The sequence below is a fragment of the Salvelinus alpinus genome, chromosome 5 (genome assembly GCF_045679555.1).
Source record: "Salvelinus alpinus chromosome 5, SLU_Salpinus.1, whole genome shotgun sequence".
NCBI classification, from domain to species: Eukaryota; Metazoa; Chordata; class Actinopteri; order Salmoniformes; family Salmonidae; genus Salvelinus; species Salvelinus alpinus.
In genome coordinates, this window is record NC_092090.1 from 67,323,254 (window position 1) to 67,346,575 (window position 23,322).

The following is a 23,322-nucleotide window of genomic DNA, read 5'->3' on the forward strand; positions in this document are numbered from 1 at the left end:
ATACCCGAGCTCCTCCGGACCAGATCTGCCTGCCTGTCCCGGTGGGAAGAGCCAGGCCAGGGGAAGAGTGAGTCTCCTACTGGCCCTGTAACAGATAAGACAGCTCTGGTAATCTGACTCTAAGTCTGTGGATAAAGGCAGCGTGTCTCTTCTCGGCCCATCTGTCAACACCTGCGGGGTAATTAGGCCTAATTATGAGAGTCCGCTTCCCCTTCATGTTATTAAATAAGAGCCAGCTCCTCCAGCCAGGTATCGCTCAACACCGGCAAGGGGCTGGCGACCTTCAGATCAAACGCAGCCACTACCTGTGTCCCCTGCTTCGCAGAGCTTGCTGCTTATATGAAGGGGGGGGAGGGCTTCAAAGTTGTGGAATAACGGCTGTCCAGACCACATTCCTTCAGTGGCTCTTTGGAGTTGGTAGCTGCCTCTCACATGATAGTTAGCTACCCACCTGAGCTGCCCCTGTCATATTATGCCATTCATAAATACGAGCAGGACATACAGATCACAGGGAGGCTGTTACGGAAAATATACTACCCAGTCTCACAAAACCCATTATGTAGAGAGAACAGGGCCAGGGTCTGATTATAATCATCAAATTTCAGCCTTGATAAGCATGATGAAAATGACAAGCACCTTGCAGAGCATTCACACACACACATTCTGAATAGCCTGTTTTTACAGGTCATTTTAATTAACTACAATATATTTCTACTACAGGTTTGACCTACTTGGCTAAACACACTACGGTAGGTTCCATGGCAACTAAGAAATGCCTCCTTTAGTGAGATCATACCTCAGCTATTAGTCATTGTTCTTTATCGGAACAGTCTTATCTTGCATTTCCCCCTTTTCTCGCTGTTCCTCCGTGGGCACTTCCACTTCACTGGGGCCTGGCTGCATTGACTCTAACCATTAGTCAGACTTTTCTTCTGAGACCCTCCCCACATCTAGGGCTGTTACGGTGACTGTATTACCACCTCAACGGTGGTCACGAGTCATGACCGCAGTCAAATTCCACATGACCGTTTAGCTACGGTTACTAGGCTTCTCCAAGCTCTGATGCTGATGATGGTCGTTAGTAGCCTACCAAACTTGCTAACGGGTACTATTGTCCCTTTAAATCACTCTGACATCAATAGAAACGTATATGAAAAATCTATCAAACACTTCATGAGAGCCCATGAGCTCATGTTGCGCAACATTTCTATAGGCTATGTAATTGTGGGAGAAAACAGAGTGATGGCCGCTAATAAAAAGAGGAGGATCCCATCAGCTTTCTATAGGCTAGGCCAACTATATGTTTTTTTCAACTTTCCTAATATTACGCACATTGCTTCTCTTTACAACAGGAGTATAGCCTACCTGGCTGGCATGAAAATGAACCACGGGAAAAGCAGAGGAGGAGCCGCCAGCAGCAGCAGAGACAAAAAAACAGCCCTTGCCTAAGCCTAATTGTCTAAGAAAATTGAGGAGAGAGGAAACTAAACTTAATTAGGTCTATAATCAATAGCCTGTTAAAATGTGCCTGGCTTTATAAATAGTCCATATTGATCTACAGAAATGAGACAGATTTAGCTTTTGTTGCCTGTTTGAATGTTTGTTTAATAGCTTACTGATTCCGCGAGCACCAAGCCTCATGCAATGGCAAAACGTTGGATAAAGCAATTTCACAGATTCAGCTGTTTTTAAATCTGTGCTATGCTGTAATAAAGGCTTTACAATTTATTTGGTTATAATAGACTAGTATTGCTTATCATTTATTCAGTGTTCTTTACACTGTTCGAAAGAGGCTCTCGCTCCTATACACTCCTTTTTCTTGATCTCCTTATTGTTATAATTACTATTATTATGATCATCATTATAATAATAAGTAATGTCGTTATCATTAGTAGGCTTAGTATAGTATCCTTGTAAAACCACCATTGAACTGTAGCCTTAAGAGCGCATCCTGTTTGGTCTTAATACCGTAACTTACTTAGGCCTATATTTCAATATATAGTGTAGTGCAGGGCTGCCCAACCCTCTTCCTGGAGATCTACTGTCCTGTAGGTTCTCAGTCCAACCCTAATTTAGCATATCTGATTCAGCTAGTTAAGGTCTTCTTGAGCAGCTAATAAGTAGAACCAGGTGTGTTAAATTAGGGTTGAACAGAAAACCCACAGGACAGTAGATCTCCAGGAAGAGGATTGGGCAGCCCTGGCCTAGTGTATCAATCAATCATTCATTCGTCCATGCAATCACAAGACATTCATGCTTTGAAATGCAAATCAAGCATTTTAGTTTTTAAATAAATATCAAAAAGGGAGCTTTCAGCTTTGAATAATTAGCCTAAACAATAAATAAACGGCAATTCACAAATGCATGCAACACTTTTTCTTGCTGTAAATCAAGGCTTCAGATATCTTGTTTCTCTCGTTAGAAGCGACACTCCGGTACATGTATTTATTTAGTGTTGTTTACACTGTTCCAAACGGTCAGAAAAATGTATATTGTAATCTGACATCAACTTCATGACACACAATACCTCTCGCAACTCTTGCTCATATACCCTCCTTTATCTGGAACTCCAGTAGTTTCAACAACTAACTCAATGTCTTCCACAGATCTGACTTCCCCTTTCCCTCCTGAGCAACCAGTAAACATTCGCCCGTTTCAAGTACATTTTTCACGTCCTCCGCATCTATTTTACCTTCATGTGTTACTGTGCTCAGAGTTTGTTATAACCAATTTATTGATGTGATTATGATAGGCTATAGGTAAGGCCCTGTTGGTCACATGCATGCGATGCTTACATGTTTCACGTAAAGAGAGCAAGGGTTGAGGGAATAGGGGATGTTTTTCCTAAACACATTAGGGATTTCGGTAACAGAAATGTTCAGTCTGAAACAAGTAATACAATTTACGGATAAAATGATGTGGCAAAATAAGTTTAAACATTTCGACCAATCGATTGGTTGAAAGAACAGGACGATTCTCGGTCAACCAATATTATTTTTTAGTCGGGGACAGCTGTACTGTTTGGAATATTTATTTCTCGCATAATAAAATAGGTTAACTTTTGTACTATAGGGGATAGTAGATTGACATAGGCCAGTGCTTTTGCTGTTCGTTAGGCCTACTCATCTTGCTGGCTGACGAAAAGTAAACGTGGACGGTTCTTCCAACATCTTCAATTTGCGCCTCGGAAGTCTTATCTTGCATTTCCCTTTTCCTCCATGGGTATTTCCACTTCACTGGGGGCCAGGCTGCCTTGACTCTTTAACCATTAGTCAGCCTTTCTTCCGAGACCCTCCCCACATCCCTGCCAATACTATCAGATTCTCCCGAGGAGGAAACCAACGAGCTGAATGGAGACCCGGGTCCATGATAAAACTCCAGTTTATTCAACAACATAGGAAGTGGAAGGGACACACGCCCTTTTATTGTGTGACTGATCGGCTGCTGGTGAGGGTATCTGGACTGAAATAACATGACACCGCAGCACAGCGGCAGCTAGCTTAGATAGAGGGTAAAGTCAGACACAAGTGCACCCACGCCCACTGTCATTCACGGCGCCAATGGGGGGGAAGAGGAGGCATTGTTCCCGTCAATGGCGTGACTGCTGAACTGGGGCCATGGTAGATAAGGGACTCTAATACCATACAAGCCTCAATCAGGCAGGCAGGCAGGCACTGATGGAACACTTTGTCGCTGCATCGTCCTGACTTAGGGCAACGCGTACCTCTGTCTTATCTGTTTGTATTATCACCAATTCCCTCCTCTTGGGGTTTTACCTGCACACTTCAGGATAGCGGGACAAGAGGATTGACTGCTATTCATCACCAGCCTACACCACTGCTGTACTCTTGCTAACCACCTGATGTGCCCTCTCCAAGACACAACAAATCAATAAAATCGACTAACTAGTTATACTAACTTTTTTGGCTCTCAATTTAATCACTGTTCTTATCTGCACTCTTGTATCACACATTCTCATGACATGTTTAAAGTGTGTGCATAACAAACTGTGTGACACTAGTCTTCCTTGATAGTCTGTTATTAATGTTGGTGTTAAACCGGAAGCAGGGATCTAGCAGGGATTCCTATCTATGAGTTTGCTGTAAACAACGCAATCTAGCTTGACTTACCTATACAGATGCAGTTATACTACAATTGTATGTATTGTCAACGTTTAAGAAATTCATATTTAACTACTAGCTAGAAGCTTCTATCCCAGCTAACGTTAGCCTGGCTAGCACAGGCTTTCCAATGCAGTGTACTTATTAGCTAGCTAAGTCCACAGGCTAGCAACATTTGCAAACAAAACACAGCACTAGCTCTTTAACGTGAGTCCAAATACCAGTGATACTAACAATAGGAAAAACGATACATTATCAATGTGCATGTAATTTGAAAGGTGTCAAGGAAGGTACCTTAGCAAAGCGTGGGGAAGCGATGCAAAACAAGCGCCGGTTGAACATGAAGGACCCTTCTTTTCAGTCGTCCTTACCAGTGCCTGCATTTATTTTGTTGCAGTTCATGCGCTGACAGGCTGGACCATTGAGCTTTTGGCTGGACCAACGCCAACTGAGTGCCCTTTTCTCTCGTAGTGTAAATGAAACAATTTGAATTTCTAAAGATTAGCCTACAGTAAATACAATGCTAACGAGACATTATCATGATAATATAACATAACAGAATATAATGAATTATATATTATATCAGATGTGTGCTGTGTTTACAATTAATTAATGGCACAACCTAACACGTCTGAATCTGAATGTAGGCCTATATGAATAGCCCAAGGATAATACAAATTTCACATTTATTAAATCTATCAGATTCAGTCATAGCATATGAAAATAAGAAGCCCCATAAAAGCCACTCAACTTGTAAGGTGGTTACTAATGATACCACGGACAATTTAGCAACGCAATCTAAATATTCTCTGAATATGTTCAATCTGAAACCTGGATTTGACTTGCATCAAAAACATTGAGAGATCCTGAGTCCCTTCAAAGACAGAATACGCTGTTTCTGGAGAGCACAGCTGAGGTTTGAAAATAGACGAGTAGAATCTGCAAAACCTTTGGCAAGGTATAATACTGAGCAAACAGGAGACTCTTTATTTTTAAAAATATATATTTTTCAGTAATTGAGAAAGAGAAAAAAACGCAAGCCCCTAATCCACAGAGCACACAGTGTCCTTTCATGAGTGTGCTGGGAGAGACCTTTATTTGTCCATTCCTATCATAGAAAAGAGGAGGTTTCAAGCTCGGCTGGGTCTGAGCGAAAAGATTAGATGAAACCAGAGTGTTTTAAACCTCTTTAGGGGCCATGGATTAAGGCTGGAAGATGGCTACATTGAGCCATTCCCCCTCACTCCTAAATGAAACAATAAAGAATACAAGATCACAGGTGTTCGGTCAAAAATACTGTTAGGGACCAAGGAAGAATTTGGCATGAAGAAGAATTCAAGTACAGTGTGACGTATTGTCTTTATGAGGGCTTGGAAATATGCCTCTGACCACACACATGGTCATGAATTATTATTCTTTTACATCAACCACAGCTGAAAAACCAAAAAGAAGTGGGAGAGAAAGAACCACTTCATCTACCTATAGCTAATGCGATGGGAGGGAGGAGGAAGATAATGCAAACGGTCGATGGAGGGAATGAAGAGGAGGGGAGAGGAGGAAGGAGGGGCGTCTGTGGTTAAATCAATTACAACTAATGGAGGTGGCAGGATTATGACCCTTCAGTGGAGGGCCACAGGAACGTGTCTGCTGACTGGCCTGGTCAAATGCCATGCCCTACATCTTCATCAATTATTGGTGGCTGTGTCTCAGTTTACCCCGTGTGGATGACAATGTCTGCCAGCCCAATGCACCTGGGTGCCAGTACCCCGGTCTCCCTGGGTCCAACGAGGGGGAGGGGGGGGGTACTATGATCACTATTATCCATCCAACCAAGAGAGAAGGGGCAAGCAGGTCATCTTACAGCTCATCACCAAATTAGAAAGGCTTTAGGTTGGCCAGCCAAGCAGGGTCCTGTTGTTGGTTGGACCTGACCATGCAGCCAAACTGTAGATAGAACTAGAATCAGTCTCCTGTCACTCACTCAGAATAGTCTTCTCTCTCACCACAGAGGAGATACACCAACCATCCAGTGCAAAACACTCAACAAACAAGACTGCAGCGTTAGTTCATGGATACATACCATACAGTATGGTTACATACCATACAGTAATGGATACATACCATACAGTAATGGATACATACCATACAGTAATGGATTCATACCATACAGTAATGGTTACATACCATACAGTAATGGTTACATACCATACAGTAATGGTTACATACCATACAGTAATGGATACATACCATACAGTAATGGATTCATACCATACAGTAATGGATACATACCATACAGTAATGGTTACATACCATACAGTAATGCATACATACCATACAGTAATGCATACATACCATACAGTAATGGATTCATACCATACAGTAATGGTTACATACCATACAGTAATGTATTCATACCATACAGTAATGTATACATACCATACAGTAATGGATACATACCATACAGTAATGGTTACATACCATACAGTAATGGTTACATACCATACAGTAATGGATACATACCATACAGTAATGGATTCATACCATACAGTAATGGATTCATGCCATACAGTAATGGATTCATGCCATACAGTAATGGATACATACCATACAGTAATGGATACATACCATACAGTAATTGATTCATACCATACAGTAATGGATTCATACCATACAGTAATGGATACATACCATACAGTAATGGATTCATACCATACAGTAATGGATACATACCATACAGTAATGGATACATACCATACAGTAATGTATTCATACCATACAGTAATGTATTCATACCATACAGTAATAGTTACATACCATACAGTAATGGATACATACCATACAGTAATTGATACATACAGTGGAAACTGGAACATTAACATCAAATCTATAGAACACATGTTTATTGCTTGTGTTGTGCCTAATACCTGTTATTATTCAGCTAAATTATATATTCTTGTTGACAGCAAAAAAACTAAAAACCAAGTATCTGACCCAAGAACAAGACAATTGAGCCATTTTTTTTAGATAACGCAGCTAAAAGCAACAACCCTTAGTGATCCATCAAACACTATCTGTCTAGATCTCCGTCTACCATTCCGCACCATGCTGTCTAACCCTGTCTACCATGCTGCATCATGCTGTCTAACTCTGTCTACCATGATGCATCATGCTGTCTAACCCTGTCTACCATGCTGCATCATGCGGTCTAACCCTGTCTACCATGTTGTCTTACCCTGTCTACCATGCTGCATCATGCTGTCTAACCCTGTCTACCATGCTGTCTAACCCTGTCTACCATGCTGTCTAACCCTGTCTGCCATGCTGCATCATGCTGTCTAACCCTGTCTACCATGCTGCATCATGCTGTCTAACCCTGTCTACCATGCTGTCTAACCCTGTCTGCCATGCTGCATCATGCTGTCTAACCCTGTCTACCATGCTGTCTAACCCTGTCTGCCATGCTGCATCATGCTGTCTAACCCTGTCTGCCATGCTGCATCATGCTGTCTAACCCTGTCTACCATGATGCATCATGCTGTCTAACCCTGTCTGCCATGCTGCATCATGCTGTCTAACCCTGTCTACCATGTTGTCTAACCCTGTCTACCATGCTGCATCATGCTGTCTATCCCTGTCTACCATGTTGTCTAACCCTGTCTACCATGCTGCATCATGCTGTCTAACCCTGTCTACCATGATGCATCATGCTGTCTAACCCTGTCTACCATGATGCATCATGCTGTCTAATCCTGTCTACCATGCTGCATCATGCTGTCTAACCCTGTCTACCATGCTGCATCATGCTGTCTAACCCTGTCTACCATGTTGTCTAACCCTGTCTACCATGCTGCATCATGCTGTCTAACCCTGTCTACCATGATGCATCATGCTGTCTAACCCTGTCTACCATGATGCATCATGCTGTCTAACCCTGTCTACCATGCTGCATCATGCTGTCTAACCCTGTCTACCATGCTGCATCATGCTGTCTAACCCTGTCTACCATGCTGCATCATGCTGTTTAACGATGTCTACCATGCTGCATCATGCTGTCTAACCCTGTCTACCATGCTGCATCATGCTGTCTAACCCTGTCTACCATGCTGCATCATGCTGTCTAACCCTGTCTACCATGCTGTCTAACCCTGTCTACTATGCTGCATCATGCTGTCTAACTCTGTGCATCATGCTGTATAACCCTGTCTACCATGCTGTCTTAGCCTGTCTGCCATGATGTCTAACCCTGTCTGCCAGCATGCTGTCTAAACCTGTCTACCATGCTGCATCATGCTGTCTAACACTGTCTACCATGCTGCATCATGCTGTCTAACCCTGTCTGCCATGCTGCATCATGCTGTCTAACCCTGTCTACCATGCTGCATCATGCTGTCTAACCCTGTCTACCATGCTGCATCATGCTGTCTAACCCTGTCTACCATGATGCATCATGCTGTCTAACTGTCTACCATGCTGCATCATGCTGTCTATCCTGTCTACCTTGCTGCACCATGCTGTCTAACCCTGTCTACCATGCTGCATCATGCTGTCTAACACTGTCTGCCATGCTGTCTAACCCTGTCTACCATGCTGCATCATGCTGTCTAACCCTGTCTACCATGCTGCATCATGCTGTCTATCCTGTCTACCTTGCTGCACCTTGCTGTCTAACCCTGTCTACCATGATGCATCATGCTGTCTAACCCTGTCTGCCATGCTGTCTAACACTGTCTGCCATGCTGTCTAACACTGTCTACCATGATGCATCATGCTGTCTAACACTGTCTACCATGATGCATCATGCTGTCTAACACTGTCTACCATGATGCATCATGCTGTCTAACACTGTCTACCATGATGCATCATGCTGTCTAACACTGTCTACCATGCTGTCTAACACTGTCTACCATGCTGTCTAAACCCTGTCCACCATGCTGTCTAACACTGTCTACCATGCTGTCTAAACCCTGTCCACCATGCTGTCTATCCTGTCTACCTTGCTGCACCATGCTGTCTAACCCTGTCCACCATGCCGTCTAACCCGGTTTACCATGCCATCTAACCCGGTTTACCATGCCGTCTAACCCGGTTTACCATGCCGTCTAACCCGGTTTACCATGCTGTGCCATGCTGTCTTTCCTTTGGTTCAGAGCCCTTAATGACAGTACAGATCCCTTACTGACAGTGGAGCAGACTCTCACAGAACTGCAGCCAGCCAGGGCCACATCTGCATGGCTGTGGGAACTGGCAAAGCCTTTCAACAGCCACCACAGCATGAGCTATCCATTACAACTACCAGGAAATGGCAACACAAGTTCACCTTTATATCCAGCTAAACCTCAAGCATTCTCCGTTTTTTGTTTAGGTGTATCATGTTGTCAGGTAAACTTAGTGTTGGAAATACCTGAAGAAGAGGAGTAGAGGTATTAGGTTAATGTGGAGAGTGCTGTGGTGTGTTAAGATATTGGACCACCTGTATCTACTGTCTACAGACCTTCAAACACCTACAAACACTTGCCACTATAAGTCACCACCTTGCACTGCGCTCAAGAAATTCTCACAAGGGAATAATAAACTATGTGCTTTGAGGTTTTTGTCCATCATGTATCCAGTGGATGTGGTCAAGTCGGAAGTCGACTCTAGGCAGTGACTCTTTCAGAGGATTTTGGCCAATGGGCCACAGTCCAGAGTCTTACCAAAATGTATATTGGAAGACTAAAGTTCGAAGTTAAGCATTCAACATCCTGGTGAATCCAATGATTAATACTGTTCAAGGATGGGCTCTCATGCCCGGCACAGATGTCTGTATAAGTTAATTGGACAATTTGAAGCATAACAATTATTTTTCATTACATTAAAACAATACTTAAATGACTTAAATGACTTAAATGTAAATACAAATCTTACATGATGCTGGAGTTTTGTTCTGTAAGAAAATCTAGTGTGTGTGAGAGAGAGAGAGAGAGAAAGAGAGGGAGAGAATAGTGTGCGTGTGGGAGGTTTGGGGTAGATGTGCACAACCAGGTAGTATGGAAAATGTGATCCATGGGTTCTCCCAGGTCCTGCTGTTTTTGTTGGACGTCAGTGCTGAAGTGAGCTGGGCTGTTGGCTTGGGGTGCGAGCGGAGAGATCTCAGGCCAGGGAAGGTGAGGAGAGATGGGTGAGGCCGGAGCACGGGGGAGGCAACCTAACACACTTTTAATGAAGACCCTGGCCTGTTCAGCCTGCAATGGGAGAGCACAACAGAACATAGCAGATGCACTGTCATAATCAGCAACACCACCATCAAGACATCCTCCCCTGGACTGGTCGAGAGGAGGGGGGAGCATACAGTGTCTGAAGTTAATATTCTTATCAGGGCTTTGTGATACTCCCCCCTCCTGCTGGCGCGGATGGTGCAGCCCTGGCTGTTTCTCATGGTCTCATGGTCACTTACTGTAACTGTCAGCCACAGCAGGGAAAGGATACATACCCTACTCCTGGAACTCCTCCATATTTACAGGGAAAGTTGGCATTTCTCCCCAAGTTCATGTCCTCTTGACTTTCCCATCCCAGTCAGTGGAAGTGGCAAGGGCAGGGACGGAGAGATATTTTGTCATTGGCTAAAGGTGAGTGCCTAACACAACAGGATACTGTTCCAACAGTATAGGCCTCCACATAATGATCACCCTGCCTATACTCTGGCACTGAGCTCATTTGTCATAACGTATGACACAGGGCCAAAGGGCTACATTACATACACAAATGACTGTAGTTATATATACAGTGGGGAGAACAAGTATTTGATACACTGCCGATTTTGCAGGTTTTCCTACTTACAAAGCATGTAGAGGTCTGTCATTTTTATCATAGGTACACTTCAACTGTGAGAGACGGAATCTAAAACAAAAATCCAGAAAATCACATTGTATGATTTTTAAGTAATTAATTTGCATTTTATTGCATGACATAAGTATTTGATCACCTACCAACCAGTAAGAATTCCGGCTCTCACAGACCTGTTAGTTTTTCTTTAAGAAGCCCTCCTGTTCTCCACTCATTACCTGTATTAACTGCACCTGTTTGAACTCGTTACCTGTATAAAAGACACCTGTCCACACACTCAATCAAACAGACTCCAACCTCTCCACAATGGCCAAGACCAGAGAGCTGTGTAAGGACATCAGGGATAAATTGTAGACCTGTACAAGGCTGGGATGGGCTACAGGACAATAGCCAAGCAGCTTGGTGAGAAGGCAACAACTGTTGGCACAATTATTAGAAAATGGAAGAAGTTCAAGATGACGGTCAATCACCCTCGGTCTGGGGCTCCATGCAAGATCTCACCTCGTGGGGCATCAATGATCATGAGGAATGTGAGGGATCAGCCCAGAACTACACGGCAGGACCTGGTCAATGACCTGAAGAGAGCTGGGACCACAGTCTCAAAGAAAACCATTAGTAACACACTACGCCGTCATGGATTAAAATCCTGCAGCGCACGCAAGGTCCCCCTGCTCAAGCCAGCGCATGTCCAGGCCCGTCTGAAGTTTGCCAATGACCATCTGGATGATCCAGAGGAGGAATGGGAGAAGGTCATGTGGTCTGATGAGACAAAAATAGAGCTTTTTGCTCTAAACTCCACTCGCCGTGTTTGGAGGAATAGAAGGATGAGTACAACCCCAAGAACACCATCCCAACCGTGAAGCATGGAGGTGGAAACATCATTCTTTGGGGATGCTTTTCTGCAAAGGGGACAGGACGACTGCACCGTATTGAAGGGAGGATGGATGGGGCCATGTATCGCGAGATCTTGACCAACAACCTCCTTCCCTCAGTAAGAGCATTGAAGATGGGTCGTGGCTGGGTCTTCCAGCATGACAACGACCCGAAACACACAGCCAGGGCAACTAAGGAGTGGCTCCGTAAGAAGCATCTCAAGGTCCTGGAGTGGCCTAGCCAGTCTCCAGACCTGAACCCAATAGAAAATCTTTGGAGGGAGCCGAAAGTCCGTATTGCCCAGCGACAGCCCCGAAACCTGAAGGATCTGGAGAAGGTCTGTATGGAGGAGTGGGCCAAAATCCCTGCTGCAGTGTGTGCAAACCTGGTCAAGAACTACAGGAAACGTATGATCTCTGTAATTGCAAACTAAGGTTTCTGTACCAAATATTCAGTTCTGCTTTTCTGATGTATCAAATACTTATGTCATGCAATAAAATGCAAATTAATTAATTAAAAATCATACAATGTGATTTTCTGGATTGTTGTTTTAGATTCCTTCTCTCACAGTTGAAGTGTACCTATGATAAAAATTACAGACCTCTACATGCTTTGTAAGTAGGAAAACCTGCAAAATTGTCAGTGTATCAAATACTTGTTCTCCCCACTGTATATACCTTGGCCTATGTGCATGGATCCTGAGATTTGCCGCCTGGCCGTGAGACTGACGTCCCTATTATAGAACTGTCATGTTAAAACAGTAGGAGTCATTTCGTGTGCACAGACGTATACATTTGGACCGCTCTTCTCTCGGGTTCTACAACAGCGAGCTCCTAAAGTACTGTGACAGTGGCAATTATGTTGTTTTGGCTCTGTACTCAGCACTTTGTATTTGAAAGACAATGACGATGGAGTTTAAAGTGCAGACTGTCAGCTTTATTTTGAGGGTATTTTCATCCATATCGGGTGAACTACAGCACTTTTTGTACATAGTCCACTACATTTTAGGAGACCAAACGTATTGGTACAAATTCACTTCTATGTGTATTAAAATAGTCAAAAGTGACGTATTTGGTCCCATATTCCTAGCACGCAATCATTACATCAAGCTTGTGACTCTACAAACTTGGACGCATTTGCTGTTTGTTTTGGTTGTGCTTCAGATTATTTTGTGCCCAATAGAAATGAATGATAAATAATGTATTGTGTCATTTTGGAGTCACTTTTATTGTAAATAAGAATAAAACATTTCTAAAAATGTCTAGATTAATGTGGATGCTACCATGATTACTGATAGTCCTGAATGAATCGTGAATGAGAAAGTTAGAAGCCTAAATATCATACCCCCACAAAATGCTAACCTCCCGTTATGGGACGCCACCAGCAAAGTTACATCTATACTCAGATGATACAGTTATATATGAATGTGCTCCTTCTCTGGTTCAGGCTGTTGAAGAGCTCCAGACTGCTTTTCAGTCTCTGCAGGCCTCCCTTTATGGTCTCAAACTGGTCTTGAATGTACAAAAAACTAAATTCATGACCTTTACCAGAGCTAGAACTCTGCCAGAGAACGTTAGCATTGTCACATCTGGTGGCTTATCCATTGAAAAAGTGTCATCCTACAAATACCTAGATATTTGGTTGGATGACAGGTTGTCCTTTAAAGTTCATGTGGATAATCTTGTGACAAGGCTTAAATTGAAATTGTGTTTTTATTTTTGTAATAAGGCTTGCCTCCCGCTTATAACTAGAAAGAAGCTTGTTCAGGCCACTTTTCTCTCTGTAAATGATTATGGTGACTTGTTGTATATGCATGCAGCCTCCTCCGTCTTATAGAGACTGGACTCTGTTTATCATGCATCCTTGCGCTTTACTACAAATGTTAAGTCACTCACCCACCATTGCACATTGTACCAAATGGTAGGTTGGACCTCACTTTATCTGCTCAGAAAGATACATTTGTATGTGTTCATCTACAAAACTCACTCTTTACCTCTGTAGTCTACTTCACCACCAGCAGTTACCATACCCGGTCTGCTAGGTGGGTGCTACTTAAAGTTCCCAGGACATTCACAGTATTAGGCAAGATTGCCTTCTCTTCTTGTGCACCAGACGCATGGAATAGTCTACAATCCATGCTTCATCTAGATATGTTAGTGCCACTGAATGAATTTAAAATATTGATGGGAAGACTGTTACAGAGGAGTGTAAATGCTTTTTTTAGGCTGGATCATGTTGTTGTATGTTTTAATTATGTAATGTATTGATTGTTGCTGCCTTCTTGGCCAGGTCTCCCTTGAAAAAGAGACTCTGGGTCTCAATGGGCTTTTCCTGGTTAAATAAAGGTTACATAAATCAAATTGTAATGGTGAGGGGTTAGCATGTCTTGGGGGTATGATATTTGTGCATCTGTAACTTTGTCACTTATCATTTTTCACAATTCATTTGGGGGGGGGGGGGGGGGGCACTGTACAAAAAGTGCTGTAATTTCTAAACACTTCGCCCGATATGGATGAAAATAACCTCAAATTAAATCTCAAATCCAAAGTGCTGGAGTACAGAGCCAAAACAACACAAATCCACTGTCCCAATACTGGTATACCAGGAGCTGACTGTATATTTATAGGGAGTGTTATAGCAGACACACACATACATCCAGAACATGCCAGCCATCTCTCACAAGATCATTGCGACAAACAAAATGCCAGAGATAAAAGAGTACTGGTGAGTACCAGAACAGAAACGAATTAGTGCATGGCAGTGTGCGGGTGTGGTTTTCATTTATATGCTGGCAGGCGGTCGCACCACACACACACACAGACAGGCCGAACTTGAGCTGGCTAAACAGGAAAGAGGGCATAAATCAGGACCGCAAACGACAGGCACCCCGGGGCTATCCCAGCATGCAATCTGTCAGTGTTGCACAACGAGCCCATCTCTGCAGCTCTGTCTTTTTCTGTCTGTGGTAGGAGCGACAGGACAGTCAGAGGAGAACGTAATCTTTTGGTTCTGCCAGTCAAGCTATCCCCCCCTCCCAGCTAAACCCCAAGCTAATGTTTTGGCTGTAAAGTGGGGTTATAGTGTCATGGCGGGAGAAGATAAGTCTTTGATTTATGGCTATCTGTGTCAAATTGATAACACAAGGGCCCCAGGGCAAATGCATGCAGAAGAGATACATTTGGAAGGAAATTGTCATCTGGACATTACACTGCTGATGCTTTTCCCTTATTAAAGGTTATAGGAAGCTTAATGGTTATAGTAATCAGCTTGATGCTTATTTGGAGTTTTGAGATATCTCTGAATACTAATATCCATCTGTGAATACTTTGGCATAAAGGCTATACACAAAATTACTATACAGTATAATATCATTTCGAATGATTGAAACAATTTTAAAGGGATTTTCCAGTGCTTTTGTATACTTTTTAGCCAGTAGTTCTGAAACTAGGCTCACGAGCCAAAAGTGGTCGGTGAAAGTCTCTCTCATCAACACAATCTCACACTCAATTAGTGCAAATATGTACAAAAAGTATTTCATGCATTTTTGTCTGGCTTAATTCGTAGGAAAACACATTTTTGTGCGACTTCATTTAGAGTTAAATACATTTTTGGGAGGCAAACTTCGGAACAATCTTTCAAAAGTTATTAGAGCAATGCATGATGTGCAATGGTGCTCTACACTGCCTTTTTATGTGTCCCACATTTATTTATATAAAAACAAACGTGTTAACAACCCAATATTGTTAATCAGCCAGGTTGTCAACAAACTAACAAAATAACACTATACCAAGGCCATTGTCATACTTGAGTAAAGATACCTTAATAGAAAATGACTCAAGTAAAAGTCACCCAGGAAAATACTACTTGAGTAAAACTCTAAAGATATTTGTTTTTAAATATGCTTGAGTATCAAAAGTAAATGTAATTGCTAAAATATACTTAAGCATCAAAAGTAAAAGTATAAATCATTTCAAATATCAGAGATCATCATCTAGATTCAGTCATGTGTCAATTTTTTCTTGAGCGATGAGCAGGGGGCCGTAACATAGTTACAAATAGTTTGAAGACTGAAAACATAACGCAAGAAGCATAAACAGATATAATATTTGACTAAAACATTATTTCAAACCTTGCTTACATTTGTATACTATCGCGTACACTGAGGGTACAACACATTAGGAACACTTTCCTAATATTGAGATGCCCTCTTTTTCCCTCGGAAGAGCCTCAATTCATCAGGGCATGGACTACAAGGTGTCAAAATCTTTCCACAGGGATGTTGACCCATATTGACTCCAATGCTTCCCACAGTTGTGTCAAGTTGGCTGGATGTCCTTTGGGTGGTGGACCATTCTTGTGAAATGGTGTGAAAAACCCAGCAGCGTTGCAGTTCTTGACACATGTGCACCTGGCACCTACTACCGTATACAACGTTCAAAGGTTCTTAAATCCTTTGTCTTGCCTACTCACCCTCAATTGCACACATACACAATCCCTGTCTCAAGACTTAAAAATCCTTCTTTAACATGTCTCCTCCCATCCCTGTGAGCCGAAGACGTGGATGTCGATTAAAGCAGCCCTCCGCACCTCTGGGTTAAACGCGGAAGACACATTTCAGTTGAATGCATTCAGTTGTACAAGTGACTAGGTATCCCCCTTTCCTTCCCCTCATCTACACTGATTGAAGTGGATTTAACAGGTGACATTAACAGGTGACATTAACAAGGGATCACAGCTTTCACCTGGTCAGTCTGTCAGGGGTAGTACCTTCGATACTCCAGGAGCCATGGAAAGAGCAGGTGTTCCTAATGTTTTGTACAGTCAGTGTATATCTCTATTATGCGTGGAAATACTTAGGATTTCCTAAATTAAAATCACTTGGAGCTGATTTGTTTGTGTTTTTAAATTCTTATGTCCAACAATAAAAAATACAACAAATGCTCAGAAAACATGGGGAACCCTGCCTTATATTAAGCAAACCAGACGGCACCATTTTCTTTCTTTTAAAAAATTCTTTACAGACAGCCAGGGGCAGACACATCATTTACAAACAAAGCATGAGTGTTTAGTTAGTCCGCCAAATCAGAGGCAGTAAGGAAGACCAGGAATGTTCTCTTGATAAGTGTGTGAATATAACGAGTAATTTTGGGTGTCAGGGACAATGTATGGAGCAAAAAGTACATTATTTTCTTTAGGAATGAAGTGAAATAAAAGTAAAAGTTGACAAAAATAAATAGTAAAGTACAGACACCCCAAAAAACTACTTATGGTACTTTAAAGCATTTTTACTTGAGTACTTTACACCACTAGTAATAAGGAAGGTTCTTGTGTGGCCAGACCTGACTAGATGATTTAGGAGTTGAGGTAGGTGATTATAATTACATATTTTATTGACATCTGGAAGTCAAAGCAGGAAAAATGGCCAGAGGCGCTGGTGGCCTACATAGGGTTGTGGTGGTTGGCTGGTGGGTGAACCAGTTTAGACAGAGAAACCTCAGCCCATAGTACATCTCTCTCTCTCTCTCATACAGAAACCCACTTCTCCTCCTTAGATAATGGCCTAAGAAGCCATGTGTAATAAATTAAGTGCCATTCCAGCGTGTATCTGTCCTTATCTGATGTTGATAAGCCCATGTCGCAGCCTTCACCTCCACTGAGGAGAACAGAACTACCATCAGGACAGCACCCCACTGTGTTCGGTCAAACTCAGTTTCCCCTCCACCTCAGACTCAGTTAAAAGCCATGTCTTTCCCCAGCTGTAACAGAGGGAGGTTGGATTCAGGGTGACGAAAAGGTGACTTGCGGATGACCCTTTGCTGAGGCCTTCTATTGGGGTCATTCTTGAATTGCGGTGGGAATACTGTCCCTTGACTTTGGCACCATGTAAAAACACTTTAAAACATTTTCAGTTTAATTTAACTGAGCTTCAAGTTTGTCTGTGTCCAAATCGCAAAGGAATTAAAAAATGGTCCACAAGCGCACAGTCGTTAATAAGGAGTTTGAAATGGTTTGGCATAGGTCCTCAAATCCTCAAAAAATTATACAGCTGCACCATTGAGAGCATCTTGACTGGCTGCATCACTGCTTGGTATGGCAACAGCGCTGCCCTCGATCACATGGCGCTACAGAGGGTGGTGCGGACAGCCCAGTACATCACTGAGGACGAGCTCCCTGCCATCCAGGGCCTCTATCAGGTGGTGTGAAAGGAAGACCTGGAAAATTGTTAAATACTCCAGCCACAGACTGTCCTCTCTGCTTCTGCACGGCAACCGGTACCAGTGCATCAAGTCTGACACCAACCGGGTCCTGAACAGCTTCTATCCCCAAGCCATAAAACTGCTAACTAACTAACAAAAAGGGGTACTAGGAGTAATCGATGTAATTGAGGTAATATGTACATATAGGTAGGGGTAAAGTGACTGCATAGATAATAAACAGATAGTAGCAGCAATGTGTGTGACAAGTGTGAATGTATGTGTGTGTGTGGCGTCAATATGCATGTGTGTATGTGTTGTGGGTGTGTGTTGGAGTGTTCGTGTAGTACGTGTGGGTGTGTGGTTAGAGTCCAGTGAGTGTACTTCGAGCCTGTGCTAAAAAAATTATAATAGATAATAAAATAAGGGGGTCAATGTAAATGGTCTGGGTAGCTGTTCGGCAGTCTTATGGCTTGGGGGTAGAAGCTGTTAAGGAGCCTTTTGGTCCCAGACTTGGCGCTCTAGTAGTGCTTGCCGTGCGGTAGCAGAGATAACAGTCTATGAATTCGGTGGCTGGAGTCTTTGACAATTGTTAGGGCCTTCCTCTGACACCGCCTGGTATACTGGTTCTGGATGGCAGGGAGCTTGACCCCAGTGATGTACTGGGCCATACGCACTACCCTCTGTAGCGCCTTGCGGTCGGATGCCGAGCAGTTGCCATACCAAGCAGTGATGCAACCAGTCAGGATGCTCCTGATGGTGCAGCCGTAGGATCTGAGCATGACAATTCTTTTCAGCCTTCTGAAAACAAATAGGCATTGTCGTGCCGTCCTCACGACTGTGTTGGTGTGTTTGGACCATGATAGGTCCTTAGTGATGTGGACACCAAGGAACTTGAAACTCTCGACCTTCTCCATTACAGCCCCGTCGATGTGAACGGGGGTGTGATCGGCCCTCCTTATCCTGTAGTCCACGTTCAGCTCCTTTGTCTTGCTCACATTGAGGGAGAGGTTGTTGTCCTGGCACCACACTGTCTCTGACCTCCTCCCTATAGGCTGTCTCATCGTCGTCGGTGATCAGGCCTACCACCACCGTGTCACTGGCAAACTTAATGATGGTGTTGGAGTCGTAAGCGACCATGCAGTTGTGGGTGAACAGGGAGTACAGGAGGGGACTAAGCACGCACCCCTGAGGGGCCCCCTGTGTTGAGGGTCAGCATGGCAGATGTGTTGTTGCCTACACTCACCATCTGGGGGCGGCCCGTCAGGAAGTCCAGGATCCAGTTGCAAAGGGAGGTGTTCAGTCCCAGGGTCCTTAGCTTAGTGATGAGCTTTGTGGGCACTATAGTGTTGAACACTGAGATGTAGACAATGAACAGCATTCTCACATAGGTGTTTACAATCATCATGATGCCTTGTGACCTTACCCCTAAACATACATTTATATATGTAGTGTATGTTGACACCCCTTCAAATTAGTGGATTCGGCTACTTCAGTCACACCCTTTGCTGACAGGTGTATAAAATCGAGCACACAGCCATGAAATCTCCATAGACAAACATTGGCAGTAGAATGAACTTACAGAAGAGCTCAGTGTCTTTCAATGTGGCACCGTCATAGGATGCCACCTTTCCAACAAGTCAGTTCGTAAAATTTCTACTCCGCTAGTGCTGCCCCGGTCAACTGTAAGTGCTGTTATTGTGAAGTGGAAATGTCCCCACAAGCTCACAGAACGTTACCGCTGAGTGCTGAAGCGTGTAAAAATCAACTGTCCTCGGTTGCAACACTCACTACCGAGTTCCAAACTGCCATGGGTTTCCATGGCTGAGCAGCCGCACACAAGCCTAAGGTCACCATGCGCAATGCCAAGCGTCGGCTGGAGTGGTGTAAAGCTCGCCGCCATTGGACTCTGGAGCAGTGGAAACACGTTATCTGGAGTGATGAATCACGCTTCACCATCTGGCAGTCCGACGGACAAATCTGGGTTTGGCGGATGCCAGGAGAACGCTACCTGCCCCAACGCATAGTGCCAACTGTAAAGTTTGGTGGAGGAGGAATAATGGTCTGGTTCATGGTATGTCCCTAAACTTCAATGAAGGAAAATCTTAACGCTACAGCATACAACTACATTCTACACGATTCTGTGCTTCCAACTTTGTGGCAAGTTTGGGGAAGGCCCAGCGTGACAATGCCCCAATGAACAAAGCGAGGTCCATACAGAAATGGTTTGTCGAGATCGGTGTGGAAGAAATTGACTGGCCTGCACAGAGCCCTGACCTCAACCCCATCGAACACTTTTGGGATGAATTGGAACACCGACTGCGAGCCAGTCCTAATCGCCCAACAGCAGTGCCGACCTCACTAATGCTCTTGTGGCTGAATGGAAGCAAGTCCCCGCAACAATGTTCCAACATCTAGTGGAAAGCCTTCCCAGAAGAGTGGAGGCTGTTATAGCAGCAAAGGAAGAACTAACTACATATTAATGCCTATGATTTTGGAATGAGATGTTCAACGAGCAGGTGACCACATACTTTTGGTCATGTAGTGTATCTACCTCTATCACTCCAGTATCCCTGCACATTATAAATATGGTATTGAAACTGACGCTATATTTATATAGCTTACTTACTTTCTCATGTTCTTATTTGGATTTGTTTTTAGTACTGCATTGATATTGATTACTGCATTCTTGGGTTTAGGACTTGCAAGAAAGACATTTCACTGTACTTGTGCATGTGACATTAAAAACGTGCAAGTTATTTAATAAGATAACATACTGTATGTAAGTCCTTTATACCGCAAAACATCTATTTGTAACTACTGGGGGCTAGCAAACTGGCTTGTCCCGCTGGTGATGTGTAGAGGCGTAGATTTGGGGATTGAGAGATATCTATTATTTTGAATGCTAGACAGTGAACAAAAGTATATATCAATAAAAACAAAGGCTATTAAAATATATGTTTTACTAGTATAATGTGTATCCCTCAGTTTTATGTCATCGGTGTCACCACCATGAAAATCACTGATTACAAAGATATACCTTGAGCATTTTCTCCAGTGGCAAACTTATCAGGGGTAGGGTCTATATTCAAAATAAAATTATTAGCTAATCACACCCTTTAAGAATGTCATACATTTGAGGATTCCATTGATCGTTTGGTGTGTCTAAATCCAAAGTTTCACTTGGTGTTTGTCAGTTTAAATGAAGGGAAACAATATTGAAAGCAAAATGATTAATCATATCACCATAGTAAATAATATTTAAAGGATTGATGACCTTACATTTGATCATTTGTGGTCTCCATTTCAGTAAATGTACCTAAACATTTTCATTGGCGTTACCATCATTGGTGTTACTACTCCTACTGGTGGCACAATGTTAACATAATGGTCTTGAAAAAAAAAGATGAAAAAAAAAAGAGTCATTAAGCTACCATATTAGTTGAATTAGAATGGGACGGTGAACCTAAATACATTTAAAGACGGAATCCGTAGTAAGGGGAAACAGCACCACTGGCTGCCCCTACCGCCATTATTGTTTATGTTGCTGAGCTGAGGAGCGTCACACAGCATGGTAAAAAAGTTGTGTGCTCTTCTATCACACGTGCAATGATATCCGAGGGTAAAAAAAAAACATTGTTCACTGTTGTCTTTGTTGTGGTAATATCGCAAACGGACGTAGCTATTTCACCATTAAGAATTCCAGCTTTCAAATGTAAAAAAATAAAATGCCATGAGCAAATGCCACCATAATTCAAGAACTACCCACTGGGAACTAATACAGTCGCTAAGACGGGTGCAAATCAATCCTACTGCAACTCAGTGTGGGAATTCAACGGGTCAGTTGATGTGAATGGTTGAGGGAGACAGCCTTGAGATTCCAGCCAGGGAGTGAAGTGAGAAGTCTCTTGATCCATACTGCTGACACAAACTTTATTAAAAACTGTCAGCTTTTGATAGCCATGGAGGACCTACAGAGATCACCGCCAATCTGATATTTTTTTTCTTTCTTGAATTTTTTCAACATATTAAATATGACTACCAAATATCCCCCTGTGTAAAGCTAACAGAAATGACATTTATTACATTAGTTTATCACCATACTCATACTAGCCATTGTTCATCATCACCCATGTTCAATGTTGTTGTTTCAGTCACCGTTAGGCTTACCACACTTTCTTCAAGGGGTCTTCGAGCTAAATGTCTCAAACTTGGGAGACCAGACAGTGCAGAATACTACAGACCGGTTTGAGTCTCACCTGGACTACTCATGACCACTAAGGGCACCTTCTAATTCTCCTTTAAACTATAATATGTAACTTTCTGGGCAACTAATCAAATGTAAATAGAAATGTGAGTTATAGATCTGTCATTCTCATCGAAAGCAAGTCTAAGTCTTTTCCTTGTACCACCCTCCAGCAGCACCTCACCCTGTCCAGGCAGTGGTCTAAAGCACTGCAAGAGGCGTCACTACAGTCCCTGGTTCGAATCCAGGCTGTATCACATCCGGCCATGATTGGGAGTCCCATAGGACGGCGCACAGTTGGCCCAGCGTCGTCCGGGTTTGGCCGGAGTAGGTTGTCATTGTAAATAAGAATTTGTTCTTAACTGACTTGCCAAGTTAAATAAAGGTTACCTAAAAAAATTATTGGCCCCTATCCATTTCTGAGGGATAATCCTCGCCTGTTTTAGCCTTTTTTGTTTCCAGCGTAATTTTTCCGCAAATGTTTACACAAGATAGGAATTTCTCCTTCCTCACCCTCGTCTTCCTCCCAGGGCTTTGGGCCTGGCCGTGGGGCTGCGTACCCTTCGTGTGTGTCGCTGTGCATGTGTCATTGGTGTGTGTGGATGTCTGCGCTCCCAGAGTTGACTGTAAGGGCTCAGGGACTGAAGTCACAATGGCCTTGTGAATGACGACTCACAGTTAAGACGGTCAACCTTCAATGGGCCGGATTAAGACTGAAAATATCCCTGAACGCACCTTGACATGTTTACATGTTCTGCTAAGTGTGCTACCAAGCTGGATTTAACCCGTTTGTCAACCAGTTCCCTCCGTTTTTGGAGGGAAACAAAGAACACAAAGCCTTTCGCTGTTCACTATTACTCACGAGCCACGCAATGAACTTCATTGCTAGTGGTCTGACGGCAGATTTCAGAGTGACACGGGCCTCAGTTCAGGGGTGAAGCTGCTTGGGGATTCTAAGGAGTTTCTGGGTTTGTGAGAGCCCGGTCCTTAACCAAACAAACAGAGAGGAATTTGTGCCATTGTTGGTCCAGAGGGTTGAGTGACAGGGCTCCACTACACCGCACAG

At 43.2% G+C, this 23,322-nt stretch overlaps 1 protein-coding gene across 1 annotated transcript in view; it reads right to left on the reverse strand.

The window, feature by feature from the left end:
• Positions 1-4,529, reverse strand: part of gnb1l (guanine nucleotide binding protein (G protein), beta polypeptide 1-like) — a 29,637-nt gene extending 25,108 nt beyond the window's left edge. The window contains exon 1 of the mRNA XM_071402835.1: positions 4,416-4,529. The gene's annotated coding sequence lies outside the window, so the exon portion shown is untranslated. The remainder of the gene's footprint in view (positions 1-4,415) is intronic.
• Between the last annotated feature and the right edge of the window lie 18,793 nt (positions 4,530-23,322).